The sequence below is a fragment of the Lepidochelys olivacea genome, assembly GCF_965140295.1.
Source record: "Lepidochelys olivacea isolate rLepOli2 genome assembly, chromosome: 1".
Classification (NCBI taxonomy): Eukaryota; Metazoa; Chordata; order Testudines; family Cheloniidae; genus Lepidochelys; species Lepidochelys olivacea.
Genome location: NC_140411.1, coordinates 187349055 through 187364775, shown reverse-complemented (window position 1 = coordinate 187364775; position 15721 = coordinate 187349055). Strand labels below are relative to the sequence as shown.

General features: G+C 43.0%; 1 protein-coding gene across 1 annotated transcript in view; it reads left to right on the top strand.

Moving 5' to 3' along the window:
• The first annotated feature begins 32 nt into the window (after positions 1-32).
• The window catches only part of LOC311514991 (uncharacterized protein), a 78630-nt gene continuing 62941 nt past the window's right edge, over positions 33-15721 (top strand). Inside the window, exon 1 of the mRNA XM_084617766.1 lies at positions 33-2356. The gene's annotated coding sequence lies outside the window, so the exon portion shown is untranslated. The remainder of the gene's footprint in view (positions 2357-15721) is intronic.

Genomic DNA, 15721 nt, shown 5'->3' with positions numbered 1-15721 from the left:
TGAATTCTGCTGCGGTGTTTCATTGATCATTATACTCTCAAACTCAGACCTTCACAGGGAGCAGATCCAAGATAAGCCTGATCTTTGCTCTTGGTCAGACCTTTCCCCTGAGAGAGACAAGGGTTCCCAGGGAGCAGATCCAAGACCTGGCTTATCCACTAGGAATGAGCCTCTGCAGACTCTGGTGACAGACAGACGGACTCAGCTATTGGAAATAACACTTCTGTTGCACCTCTGCTGGCTGTAGTCTCCAAATTAGTAACTGGCCTACTTACAGTGTGGTAAAATGGCATTGTGGGGTTCCATGTATAACGTCTGATTGTTTCCATAGCAAATTAGCTCAGTTTACAACGAAAAGTAAATTTAAAGGACACATTTCCCTGTGTAAACTGAGCAAATTTTCTATGGAATCAGTGAGGCACAATATCCATGTCTGTCATGGGCTAAAGAATAGGAACAAACAGTCCCAAGAGGGGTATGGGTAGAGGACATGAAAGGCATGGAAATCTCAATCTGAATGTTGCGTTAATATGATCTTTGCATATAGACAGGATGAATGTGGATATATATACATACATATATGAAAGTCTTCCTACTGGACCTTGGGCATGGACTCTGTGTGAGTTTGCAAGGCATGCTGAGGGTAGGAATTATTATTTGTATTAAGCCCCATTGTACTAGGGGCTTAATACATAGTGAGACAGAGTCCACTATGTATTAAGCCCCAAACAGCTTACAATGTAAACCAACATGAATGACAAAGAGTGGGCAGGAAAACAGAAGCAGAGAGGTGAAAAGCAACATGTCTGAGGTCACCCAGCAGGTCAGTTGCGGAGGTGGGAATAGAACCCAAGTCTCTCATATCCCAGTCTTTTCCATGGGTCACGTGCCCCTCCAGGAGCAGCATGATGTTTGGGTAATGTGTCAGGTGGTTTTGTTGATGTAATGTAGCTTCATTTGATATTCACTAAGGGCCAGTTGGTTCAATGAGCTTGGTGGGTACAGATGAGGCTGTAAGAGTCATGTATTGTTTTGAGAACAGTATTTTACATCTATATAGCAGTTCCAGAGGGGTCAGAATATGGGTGTAGGCTGTGTGGGTAGGTTCCGGAGGGGTTGAGGGAGGTAGTGTTAGGGGAGTGTCTACCAGTTGAGGGTGCGGGATTGGGATTCTCTTGTTCTGGTGGATGAGTTGCAGGAAAATTTGGTAACTGGGAATGGGGATGGGAATGATCTTTAGGTATGAGTGTGGTGGGTTTGGCCCTGCAGCTGGGCAGGAAAATGGGTGTGGGTGCATGAGTAATCGGGCAGTGAGGCCAGGGCAAGGGGCTTTGGGGAAGGGTGAGGCAGCATTTGCAAGTGTATGGGCCACATTAAAGCATGGGCAAGCTAGGCATGTGCCTAGGGCCCAATTTGTGGGCAGTGGGGAGGGAGAAAGGGGTCACCGTGAGTGTCGCTCCGACTCTGTGCATCAGGTCACAAGGCCACTCACTCAGATTTGACCCTGTTTCCTTCATAGCAGAGGAGCCAAACCTGAGTGAGCAGTGGTGTGGCCAGTGCTGCTGCCCCTTGCCACTGCTGCGGGGCTGGTTCCTGCACCAGACAACTGCTGGAGCTTGACTGTCATCCAGGCTCTGGATGGGGGAGTGGGCTGAATTAATAGGGGTCATGCGATTGGCTGAAACACCTGGGCTTCATAGGGTTGTCTAGGGTTGCCAATTTTGGTTGGACATATTCCTGGAGATTTCATCACATGATATAATCTTTAATTAAAGATTAATCTTTACTTCCTGGAGACTCCAGGACAATCCTGAAGGGCTGGCAGCCCTATATGTCTACACAGTGAGTGGCAGGGAGTCTCAGCACTTCGGTCTACAGACTTGGGCTCGTTACAATGTTAAAACTAGCCATGCAGACATTGGGGTTCAGTCAGAACTTGGGCTCTGTAGCCTAGGGAGGGGTGTGGGCTTCATGGGTCAAGCCACAATGTCTGCACTGCTGTTTTTAGCACCATAGCACGAACCTGAATCTGTCGTCCCAGGCTCTGAGACTCACGGCCACTTGCTGTGTAGATGCACCCATAAGAGGGGCTGGAAGAACTGATTTTGGAGGAGGAACTGCAGTGAGCAAGTTGGACTCCTATGGAAGGCCCTGAAGTGGGGTCTGGGAACACTCCCTGGAATTAGCACCCTACCCCAGAGCAGGGAAGACTCAAAGATATCCCAAAGGAGCTGAGACTGTAAGGGTACTTAGAGGAAAGAGCTTGGGAGTCAGGGCTCTATCCCAGAGAGATTAAAAGATAGCCCAGAAGAGGACTGGGAACTGAGCCCAAAGGACGACCTGAGAGAGGCCCAAGGTGGGTGAAAGAATGTTTTGTTTGTTTGGACTTTTGTTATTCCAGAAGGGAATTGAACGCTGAGTGTGACCCAGCTGTAGGGCTGAGCCACGTGAATCCCGGGGGAGACAGAAAACCTTCGTTCCATAGGTCAATTTATACTTGAGTATTTATAGATGTACTAAGTTTATCACTACCCTGTAAAATGTTTTAGAAGAGTTCTGTAATAAAAGAATAAAATTAAAATAAAAAAAATGGAGGCAGGGAGTGCTTGCAGTGCCACATTCAGCCAGCAGGGAGAAGCGCATATTTGGGGACTGAAGTGTTGCTGATAATATGTTGACCTCAGCCTCTCCACCTGCACACCCTATGATAAGCATGTTTGTTTTCAAGCATATCTCTGCCATTGTGGGGGCTAGACGTTTACTTAAAAAAAAAAGAGAAAGAGAAAATATCAAAGAAAGTTGATATTTTCATGTAATCACCTGATTCCAGGAGGTCTAAGGGAAACACCAAATATTGCATGACTCATCAGTACTGACACAGGACAGTTTAATAGAATGATTCAAATATTCCATGACAAATTATAAGATCACGTTAACAATGACCAATTTATGGGGTCATTCTCCCCTTGGTTAATTCACCTTTTCCTAAATCCTGGGTGGGGTGGTTTAGGGCCTGTTGCACTCCATCTATTGTGTTCCTTCCCATCTCAGCTGCATTTGCCTCTTTGTGCATTCACATCTGCTAACATTTAGGGAGTAACAGCTTTAAAGCAACCCTGTGTTTTCTCTGCTCTTATTTGATCCTAACAGGTGGTGCTGGCAGATGTGGGCTCAGCAAATTCCTGAAAGTTTATCTGTGCCACCTGAACAATTGCCTATTTATTAGACCTTATTCTAGCTTTGTATCACACATAAATGTTTTACAGGGATTGAAGGTGCACGTTGTGGTGCCTTATTGATCTTAGATTACAGGATCGTATTTGCATGATGTGTTAAGAGAAAAAACTTTGTTTAGCTACAGAGTGTAAGGTCAATCCCAGGTTTTAATAAGTGTAAAGTTAGCCAATCCTCCAGCAAGTAAGTAAAAGAACATTTAGAGCCTCTATAAAACCTCCATCCAAATTACATATAGTAACTATTATGTCCCTATCTTCCAAATGAAATTGAGGCATGGAAGGGTTAAATGACTTGGCTGAGGTCACAGAAAGAGAGAGGAGAATCTGGGAATGGAACCCAAGTTTTGTCAATCCTTGCTCTAACCTAGTGGTCCTCAGTGGGAGAGGTTGGGAACAGGTGTCAAGGGGGTCACAAAAAACCTGTCATTTACGATACTGCTAAATGGGCGGGGGATCGTGGTGTGCAAATGGCTGAGAACTACTACTTTAACCACAAGCCCATTCTGCTCCCCTGTGAGATATCCATTCTTCAGCACCAGGACTGAGGGTTACTTTATTGCTGGCTCCTGAGAAAACCTGCAGTGTCATTATATACAACATAGGAATAGTGAGTAGGGAGTACAGAAGTTATAGTACCTCTTGTATTTGGCAATGGTGTGACTGCTACTGGAATACGGTGTCCAGTTCTGTTGTTCACAATACAAGAAGGATGTTGATAAATTGGAGAGGGTTCATAGAAGAGCCATGAGAATGATTAAAGGATAAGAAAACATGCCTTTTCGTGATAGACTCAAAGAGCTCAATCTATTTAGATTAACAAAGAGAAGATGTTGGAGTGACTGACAACAGATTATAAATACCTACATGGGGAACAAATATTTGATAACAGGTTTTTTTTAATCTAGCATGCAGAGGTGTAACAAGATCCAGTGGTTGAAAGTTGAACTAGACAAATTCAGACTGGAAATAAGCTGTACATTTTTAACAGAGAAGGTAATTAATTGATAATTGTTCCAGTTTACCAGAGGGTCATGGTAGAGTCTCCACTGCTGGCAATTTAAATATAAAGACTGAATGTTTTTCTAAGAGATGCTCTAGTACAGACAAGACTTATTTTGGGAAAGTTCTGTGGCCCGTGCTATGCAGTCAGTGGTCCCTTCTGGCCTGGGAATTATGACTCTATGAAAAACGTTGTTTCCGCTTATTTTTCTTGTGTACATCTTCTGATTTTTTTTCCTGGTCTCTATACTGTGATGACTGTTTAATGGATGGGGTCCTCTGAGGATTTAAAAATGCAGATTTGTAGTAAACTAAAGAAATGTCTTTTTCTCCTTTTATAATAGTGTCATTTGAACAGCTATTTTGATTTCTGCTCAGGTCAGTGGAAAATAAGGGGAAATATAGACAGCTGCAGCGGCACAGGAGCTAGCAACCAGAGCTGTAAACAGGGGAGTCTGAGTGGGAGTTTGTAAGGGGAGTTTGTCTTGTGGTGCTTGTTGTTTGCTGTGGGTGGTGGTGTTCTGGGGTGGTTTTTGTTTCCCAGATTAAAAGGATTTAGGTGGGAAGGCTGTGACAGATACAGAGGTAGCAGTGGGAGTGACCCATGTAGTGGAAGACACAATGAAGATGACTGGATGTGGAAGCTATGGTATGTACATGATCCTGGAGGGGGCACCTGGTAAGAGTTTTGTCTGTATGAAATGCCATCTGATAGAGCGGATGGAGGAAAAGATCCAAGGTTTGGAGATGCAGGTGGAAAGTCTGGTAGAGTTTAGGAAGGGGTTTGAGCAGATTATGGAGCAAAGACATGAGGTATCTGAAGGGAAAAGCTCAGACTTGCAGATAGAAGCAGGACTGGGGAATTCTGAGTGGGGACTGGGTGAGGAAAGTGGTCAGTGGACGCACGTGACTAAAAGAACCAGGCAGAGGAAAAGACGGGCTAGTGAAGGAGAAATAGAGCTTAAGAATAGGTATGCAGAGTTGGAAAATGAAGAAGGGGCTCAGCAGGTAGTCACTGAAGGTGGAAGGGCAAGGAAGAAGAGAAGAGCAGCTAGTCCTATAGGAAAAGGGGAAGAGTTAATGGAGATTACACCAAATATGAGCCCCAGGAGGATACAGGATGGGTTAAAGAGGATTACAAGGGAGAATAGGAATGGAAAGAACTTGCAGCCAGAGGGAACAGGGGATAGACTGGAGAATAGCACCGTCACTAGGAAAAGACAGGTCTATGTAATTGGGGACTCTTTACTGAGAAGAATAGATAGGCCTGTAACCAGAGCTGATCTGGAGAATAGGAGGGTGTGCTGTCTTCCAGGTGCTAAGATATGGGATGTAGACCTGAGGTTGAAAAGGATTCTAAAGGGAGCGGGAAAGAATCCCCTAATTATCCTTCATGTGGGAACAAATGATACGGCTAGATTCTCACTGGAAAGTATTAAGGGAGACTGTGCTAGGCTGGGGAAGATGCTTAAGGAAATTGAGGCTCAGGTGATCTTTAGTGGGATTCTGCCTGTTCCTAGAGAAGGGCAACAAAGGTGTGACAAGATTATGACTATCAACAGATGGCTTAGGCAGTGGTGCTATAAGGAGGGCTTTGGGATGTATGGCCACTGGGAGGCATTCATGGATAGAGGACTGTTCTCTCGGGATGGACTTCATCTGAGTAAGGAAGGAAATAGACTGCTAGGATGGAGGCTGGCACAACTGATTAAGAGAGCTTTAAACTAGGAATTAGGGGGAGATGGTTGGGAGATGTCCAGGTAATCTCCACATCAGAATTTAGCATTGAGAGGAAAGAAAATGAAGTAAGAGTGGATACAGCCAGGGGTAGGAGGAAGGGCAGTGTAGATACAAGTCTAATAGGTTATACTGGCTGTAGAATGACCGTGCCTAATAGGGTACAGAATGTGAGTGAGGCCAAACAGCAAAAATTAAGATGTTTGTACACCAACGCGAGGAGCCTAGGTAACAAAATGGAGGAACTAGAGCTACTGGTGCAGGAAGTGAAACCAGATATTATAGGGATAACAGAAACATGGTGGAACAGTAGTCATGACTGGGCTACAGGTATGGAAGGGAATGTGCTGTTTAGGAAAGACCGAAATAAAGGTAAAGGTGGTGGAGTAGCACTGTATATCAATGATGAGATAGAATGTAAAGAAATAAGAAGCAATGAAATGGATATGGCTGAGTCTGTCTGGGCAAAAATTACATTGCGGAAGAAAACTATTAGAGCCTCCCCGGGATAGTGCTTGGGGTGTGCTATAGACTGCCGGGATCTAATTTGGATATGGATAGAGCCCTTTTTAATGTTTTTAATAAAGTAAACACTAATGGAAACTGTGTGATCATGGGAGACTTTAACTTCCCAGGTATATACTGGAGGATGAGTGCTAGTAATAATAATGACAGGTTTCAGAGTAACAGCCGTGTTAGTCTGTATTCGCAAAAAGAAAAGGAGTACTTGTGGTTAGAGACTAACCAATTTATTTGAGCATAAGCTGTAGCTCACGAAAGCTCATGCTCAAATAAATTGGTTAGTCTCTAAGGTGCCACAAGTACTCCTTTTCTTTTTTAGTAATAATAATAGGGCTCAGATTTTCCTAGATGCGATAGCTGATGGATTACTTCAGCAAGTAGTTGCTGAACCGACTAGAGGGGATGCCATTTTAGATTTGGTTTTGGTGAGTAGTGAGGACCTCATAGAAGAAATGGTTGTAGGGGATAATCTTGGCTCAAGTGATCATGAGCTAATTCAGTTCAAACTGAACGGAAGGATTAATAAAAATAAATCTGCAGCTAGGGTTTTTGATTTCAAAAGGGCTGACTTTCAAAAATTAAGGAAATTAGTTAGGGAAGTGGATTGGACTGAAGAATTTATGGATCTAAAGGTAGAGGAGGCCTGGGATTATTTTAAATCAAAGCTGCAGAAGCTATCGGAAGTCTGCATCCCAAGTAAGGGGAAAAAAATCATAGGCAGGAGTTGTAGACCAAGCTGGATGAGCAAGCATCTCAGAGAGGTGATTAAGAAAAAGCAGAAAGCATATAGGGAGTGGAAGAAGGGAGGGATCAGCAAGGAAAGCTACTTTATTGAGGTCAGAACATGTAGGGATAAAGTGAGACAGGCTAAAAGTCAAGTAGAGTTGGACCTTGCAAAGGGAATTAAAACCAATACTAAAAGGTTCTATAGTCATATAAATAAGAAGAAAACAAAAAAAGAAGTGGGACCGCTAAACTCTGAGGATGGAGTGGAGGTCAAGGATAATCTAGGCGTGGCCCAATATCTAAACAAATACTTTGTCTCAGTCTTTAATAAGACTAAAGAGGATCTTAGGGATAATGGTAGCATGACAAATGGGAATGAGGATATGGAGGTAGACATCACCATATTTGAGGTAGAAGCCAAACTCGAACAGCTTAATGGGACTAAATCAGGGGGCCCAGATAATCTTCATCCAAGAATATTAAAGGAATTGGCACATGACATTGCAAGCCCATTAGCAAGAATTTTTAATGAATCTGTAAACTCAGGGGTTGTACCGTATGATTGGAGAATTGCTAGCATAGTTCCTATTTTTAAGAAAGGGAAAAAAAGTGATCCGGGTAATTATAGGCCTGTTACTTTGACATCTGTAGTATGCAAGGTCTTGGATAAAATTTTGAAGGAGAAGGTAGTTAAGGACATTGAAGTCAATGGTAAATGGGACAAAATACAACATGGTTTTACAAAAGGTAGATCGTGCCAAACCAACCTGATCTCCTTCTTTGAGAAAGTAACAGATTTTTTAGACAAAGGAAACACAGTGGATCTAATTTACCTGGATTTTAGTAAGGCATTTGATACTGTGCCACATGGAGAATTATTAGTTAAATTGGATAAGATGGGGATCAATAGGAAAATTGAAAGGTGGATAAGGAATTGGTTAAAGGGGAGACTACAACAGGTCCTACTGAAAGGTGAATTGTCAGGCTGGAGGGAGGTTACCAGTGGAGTTCCTCAAGGATCGGTTTTGGAACCAATCTTATTTAATCTTTTTATTACTGACCTTGGCACAAAAAGTGGGAGTGTGCTAATAAAGTTTACGGATGATACAAAGCTGGGAGGTATTGCCAATTTAGAGAAGGACAGGGATACCCTACAGGAGGATCTGGATGACCTTGTAAACTGGAGTAATAGTAATAGGATGAAATTTAATAGTGAGAAGTGTAAGGTCATGCATTTAGGGATTATTAACAAGAATTTTAGTTATAAGATAGGGACGCATCAATTAGAAGTAACGGAGGAGGAAAAGGACCTTGGAGTATTGGTTGATCATAGGATGACTCTGAGCCGCCAATGTGATATGGCTGTGAAAAAAGCTAATGCAGTCTTGGGATGCATCAGGAGATTGATAGAGCCAGAAGAGTTCCCAGAAGTCACCTACTACAGGACAGGCCTAACAAAGAAAATAACAGAACGCCACTAGCCGTCACCTTCAGCCCCCACCTAAAACCCCTCCAACGCATTATTAAGGATCTACAACCTACCCTGAAGGATGATCCAACACTCTCACAAATCTTGGGAGACAGGCCAGTCCTTGCCTACAAAAACCCCCCCAACCTGAAGCAAATACTCACCAACAACCACATACCACACAACAGAACCACTAACCCAGGAACCTATCCTTGCAACAAAGCCCGTTGCCAACTGTGCCCGCATATCTATTCAGGGGACACCATCACAGGGCCTAATAACATCAGCCACACTATCAGAGGCTCGTTCACCTGCACATCCACCAATGTGATATATGCCATCATGTGCCAGCAATGCCCCTCTGCCATGTACATTGGTCAAACTGGACAGTCTCTACGTAAAAGAATAAATGGACACAAATCAGATGTCAAGAATTATAACATTCATAAACCAGTCGGAGAACACTTCAATCTCTCTGGTCACACAATTACAGACATGAAGGTTGCTATCTTAAAACAAAAAAACTTCAAATCCAGACTCCAGCGAGAAACTGCTGAATTGGAATTCATTTGCAAATTGGATACTATTAATTTAGGCTTAAATAGAGACTGGGAGTGGCTAAGTCATTATGCAAGGTAGCCTATTTCCCCTTGTTTTTTCCTACCCCCTCCCTCCCTCCCCCCCAGACGTTCTGGTTAAACTTGGATTTATGCTGGAAATGGCCCACCTTGATTATCATACACATTGTAAGGAGAGTGGTCAGTTTGGATGAGCTATTACCAGCAGGAGAGTGAGTTTGTGTGTGTATGGGGGTGGGGGGTGAGAAAACCTGGATTTGTGCTGGAAATGGCCCACCTTGATTATCATGCACATTGTAGGGAGAGTGGTCACTTTGGATAAGCTATTACCAGCAGGAGAGTGAGTTTGTGGGGGTGGGTGAGAAAACCTGGATTTGTGCTGGAAATGGCCCACCTTGATTTTCATACACATTGTAAGGAGAGTGGTCACTTTGGATGAGCTATTACCAGCAGGAGAGTGAGTTTGTGTGTGTGGGAGGGGGTGGGGGGGTGAGAAAACCTGGATTTATGCTGGAAATGGCCCACTTTGATTATCATGCACATTGTAGGGAGAGTGGTCACTTTGGATAAGCTATTACCAGCAGGAGAGTGAGTTTGTGTGGGGGAGGGCGGAGGGTGAGAAAACCTGGATTTGTGCTGGAAATGGCCCAACTTGATTATCATACACATTGTAAGGAGAGTGATCACTTTAGATAAGCTATTACCAGCAGGAGAGTGGGGTGGGAGGAGGTATTGTTTCATGGTCTCTGTGTATATAATGTCTTCTGCAGTTTCCACAGTATGCATCCGATGAAGTGAGCTGTAGCTCACGAAAGCTTATGCTCAAATAAATTGGTTAGTCTCTAAGGTGCCACAAGTACTCCTTTTCTTTTTGCAAATACAGACTAACACGGCTGTTACTCTGAAACCTATCAGGAGAGGTATTTCCAGTAGGGATAAGGAGGTTTTGGTACCATTATACAAGGCACTGGTGAGACCTCACCTGGAATACTGTGTGCAGTTCTGGTCTCCCATGTTTAAGAAGGATGAATTCAAACTGTAACAGGTACAGAGAAGGGCTACTAGGATGATCCGAGGAATGGAAAACTTGTCTTATGAAAGGAGACTCAGGGAGCTTGGCTTGTTTAGCCTAACCAAAAGAAGGTTGAGGGGAGATATGATTGCTCTCTATAAATATATCAGAGGGATAAATACCAGAGAGTGAGAGGAATTATTTAAGCTCAGTACCAATGTGGACACACGAACAAATGGATATAAACTGGCCACTAGGAAATTTAGACTAGAAATTAGACGAAGGTTTTTAACCATCAGAGGAGTGAAGTTTTGGAATAGCCTTCCAAGGGAAGCAGTGGGGGCAAAAGATCTATCTGGCTTTAAGATTAAACTCGATAAGTTTATGGAGGAGATGGTATGATGGGATAACATGGTTTTGGTAATTAAATATTCATAAATAGACCCAGTGGCCTGTGATGGGCTATTAGATGGGGTGAGATCCGAGTTACCCAGGAAAGAATTTTCTGTAGTATCTGGCTGATGAATCTTGCCCATATGCTCAGGGTTTAGCTGATCGCCATATGTGGGGTCGGGAAGGAATTTTCCTCCAGGGCAGATTGGAAGAGGCCCTGGAGGTTTTTCACCTTCCTCTGTAGCATGGGGCACGGGTCACTTGCTGGAGGATTCTCTGCTGCTTGAAGTCTTTAAACTACGATTTGAGGACTTCAGTAGCATAGATATAGGTGTGAGGGGTTTTTTTGTAGGAGTGGTGGGTGAAATTCTGTGGCCTGCGTTGTGCAGGAGGTCAGACTAGATGATCATAATGGTCCCTTCTGACTTAAATATCTATGAATTTATGAATTACATTGAAAAAAAAGACTTTTTCTACTTCGCTTGTCCTGAGAGTAAAAGAAATAACATGCAGCAGTAGATGCATATGAATGGGCATGTTTGCAATTAAGACTTACAATTCAGTCAATTTATTTTAAATTTTTTTGTTTTGTTTTGAATTGAATGGATTTTTTAAAATTACAACTTCTAAAAGATGGCCAGCAATTTTGTTCAACCTTTCAAAAGTTCAAGATCAGAAGATCTTGTGACCAACATCATCAAACTGACTGAATCAATCTGATATTTTGGGACTGATAAATAGACAATTTACTTTCTGCAATGTTCAGTTAGAAACTTGCTGAGTCTACTGGATTTTTTCCAGATTTCGACAAGACATCTCCCAAATTGGGACTTGATTATTTTGAAAGATGACGTAATAAATCCACATTGGGTGAAAGGCCTAACAACTCCTGGGAAATGCCTTATTCTGATTCGGCCAGGTAGTTCAGAGGAGGAGGTGTGGGCATGTCCCTGTAGAAGTGGTGGTGAAAGGTGACTTGAAGTCCATGTCCCTGCCCACCCCCATCCCCACGTCAGAAGCCATGTGATTTCAATGTAACCCACTGCTGAGTGTGTGTTACCGGCCCACCTTTGTGCCCAATACACAGAAGAGATGAGTTGTTACAGCCCTCAGCTACCAAGCCATGGCTCTTTAGCTCGAACTGTAGCAGCCCATGCATTTATCTCTGGCAGTCCCCTGTTCAATCCTTGGTGTGTTTCCCAAGAGCTTGGCTATCACATAAGCAAGGTCTATTCTTCCTTCCCTGGCATCTGGCCAGTGATGGGTTGATGGAACCCAATAATAGCCAGCAACTAAGATTTATCACAGGTGAGTCTGACAGCATCCAAGCGACCAGCTAATTAACTAAACACCAACAGAAGCTGAGAAAATCCACCATCTACAGGCAAGCAATGTTCCAGAAAGATTTGAGAGGTGCTGTCAGGATGAAGAGCTTGTGTTGCCATTAAGTTTTTATTTGAATTTTTATTTTGTCAAGTAGGAGATGTGTGTGAGGCTGGCAGACCAGGTGTCAGCTCATGCCGAGGGCCCTAGGCCTCACTGAACACAGACAAATGCATAGCTAGAAACCAGTCTGGTTCACCTGTGCGTTAGCATTGTTAAAATAGATGGTGAGTTTATAAGAATGTGTTTAGTGTTTAGATGATGAAATACTTGTAGGATGCTAAATGTATTGATCTCACTTATAACATCTGTAGCCCATGGTATAAAGTTATGTGGAGTGTTTGCATGGTAAAGCTCTGTCATAAATATAAAGGGAAGGGTAACAACCTTCCTGTATACAATACTATTAAAATCCCTCCTGGCCAGAGGCACAAAATCCTTTTACCTGTAAATGGTTAAGAAGCTCAGGTAACCTGGCTGGCACCTGACCAAAAGGACCAATAAGGGGACAAGATACTTTCAAATCGGGGGCAGAGGGGATGGTTTTGGTCTGTCTGTTCTGAGTGCTTGCCAGACACAGATCAAGGAAGCAAGCAAACCAACTCCATTAGAATTAGTAAGTACTAGCAAGGGAATGCATTAGCTTATTTTTGTTTTGGCTTGTGATTTTCTCTGTGCTGAGAGGAAGGTGTATTCCTGGTTTTCTTTTTGTAACTTTAAAATTTGGCCTAGAGGGAAATCCTCTGTGTTTTGAATCTGATTGTCCTGTAAAATTACCTTCCATCCTGATTTTACAGAGGTGCTTCTTTTACTTCTTTTTTCTTTATAATAAAGTTCTGTTTTTTAAGAATCTGATTGGGTTTTTAGCGTCCTACAAACCCAAGGGTCTGGTTTGTGCTCATCTTGTTTATTTTTCAAGCCTCCCCAGGAAAGGGGGTGTAGGCTTAGGGGGGATATTTTGTGGGAATAGGAATTCCAAGTGGTCCTTTCCTTGATTCTTTGTCTAAACCACTTGGTGGTGGCAGCATACCTCAGTCCAAGGACAAATAGAGATGTGTGCCTTGGGGAAGTTTTTAACCTAACAGAGCGGCGGGGGTGAGGGGGTGTCTTGGGGAGGTGGATGAGCATGGGCAGGGCTTCCGGAGGAGGAGGCTGAGTGGGGTCAAGCCTTGGGGCAGGACCACAGTCCAGGTGTGCGCAGCTTCCCCAATGGAGGAGTCACACATCACCCATGCTGACCAGATACTAATAGAGAGACAAGGTGGGTGAGGTAACTTGTCTCTCTTACCAACAGAAGTTGATCCCATAAAAGATATTACTTCACCCACCTTGTCTCTATAGTATCGTGGGACCAACATGGCTATAATTACACTGCATGCAGGTATGAATGTGCATTTTTAGTGGTGTGTGTATGAATGAGTGAGTGTGGGTGTGAGAGTGTAAATGAGCTCTGATAAAGCCTACAGAGCAGTGGCACATAACCAGGCTGAGAAGAGCTATGAGTCAAATAACGATTTACTCTGAAAAGTCCCACAGGTGTTCATGTTTGAGTTAAAAGAAGCTACATATCTAACCTTGAGAAATGTTGTTTTCACCTAATTTTTTGGTTACCCAGATATAACAAATTGGGCTTATCCTCAAAATTTTCATTATAAATGATATTGAAACATTTTCTATGACCATTCCTTTGGGGGAGGGGAGCAAAAACATTGGTATTAAATAAAGACTGGCAAAGCCATTCTTTTGGGTTTGTAGTTTTATGTCTTAGTGAATTAAAATGGGAGTTGTTTTCTCCACTATTTGTTCTTCTTTGAACAAAGTGCATAAATATTGAATTGGCTTTTATAATGTCCCTTTTATTTGAGGACTGTAGACCCCCAGCAGCACCTTTTTAGGTTATTGGCTAAGGATTGTTTGTTGGGATATGAATTTATTAGTTTGGGGATTTTAATCTTATCTTTTTAATTGAGATATTTGTAATGTTTCTATAATACATCGGGATAGCTTTATTTTAGTGTGGGGTGTTGGCTTAGTTACTTATCTAGATCTATCAATAAAATATAAAACTCAAACTTTGTCTAGTCAATGTTCCATCATTGAACCAGACATTTGGGGTCCTTAAGTCTCCTGACAATCTGTCATTGTTACTGTGTGTGTGTGTGTGTGTGTGAGAGAGAGAGAGAGAGAGAGAGAGAGAGGAAATTTCAGTCTGCTTGCAGGACTACGATTGTATCAAAACTGCTCGGGTACTCTGATATGTTGGGTTGGGAGCAGAACACAGGATATTTTTCACTGAGGGCTGCTGCCTTTGGAATTCTTTTCCCCTGAATACCTGCTTTCCTCCCCTCTGTCACTGGTATGGTATGTGGTCTGATGCCATGTACTGGGGAAGTGGAGGAAGAGATAATGAATCCAACCTTATTTGTATGGTTGATACCCACCAGGCCAGTGTGAACATTTTGGTCATTTTCGTTAAAATTCCCTTAAGTTTTGGATGTGTGGGGTAATGAAACGTTAGGTCCTCAGACTGGTGGAAAGGACTTTACTTAAAGAATATGCCCTCTTTCCCCAGGCAGCTCCTTGCTGAGCTGCAGAGTCCAATGACAGAACAGAATGAATTCCAGTGAAGAGCCTCCTTTTACCCAGCACGCACAGAACTGAAATTGGTGTAGCTGGGTTAGATGGTGGTGCCTTAGGCATGAGTGTAGCGTCCCATAGTTCTGGTTTCCAGCCCATACAGAGAAGACATCGATGCATCCAAGGGCAAAACTGAGGCCAAAGTTGGCTGCTTGTTCCCAATTCCGTGTTTGTGTTTCCTTCATGCACTGTTGATGTAGAAATAGCTGTGAGCCAGAAGAGCATGCTAGGTCCTAATGTGCAAATTAAATGTACCATGTGTCTTTTTTGGGGGTAGAATTCCTATTGGGTGCATCCAAGTTCTGCCACAAGAAGTAACTTGACTTGGATTCTCTCAGCACTGTGGACACACTGGAAAGTCTACATGGTTGTGAAGGTGATGAGGCGACCTATTTGCAACCCCTGCAGCACTAATTTCCTGTCTTATCTTTGAACATCTTAGATTAATTGATATTTGGCTTTGTTTTTGAGGTAATACGCGGCAGTGCACCTACTGTGTTGAGCTGCTACTAGAAATGTGGGGGAGGAGAGTTCCTGCACTCCATTAGCTAGTGTCACTGTGGTTTTGAAAGGCTTGTGTCTGACAACACATGCAGTATGGTAATCATCGGAACAAGCCCTCTGTTGTTTGCAGTTACAACAGGGGAGGTGATGAGGAGGCGATACAGGCTCATTATAGTCTCCAGACTCTAGATGCAGGTGCTAGCTCTCCCCAGAGCAGATGCACACTGACCGAAAGGGCAGACACACACAAATCAAGAAGTAAAAATAACCAGTGAGCTGTTTAATCAGTGGGATTCTTTATTAAAAAAAATCCCAATGAACCAGTGGTTACATTGGGGAGTAGCAGTTTTATAGCTTCAATACCACTTTTTAGCTTTCAACGAGGTTTGAGCTTGTCATGGTCTTGGTTAGCCTACACATCTAGATACCTGAATTGCCTTTTTAAGACACTAGGTGGAATCTCAGCGCTATCATCATATAAATGTATAATTTTACAACTCAGCTCGATATCTGTCATGGTAGTTAC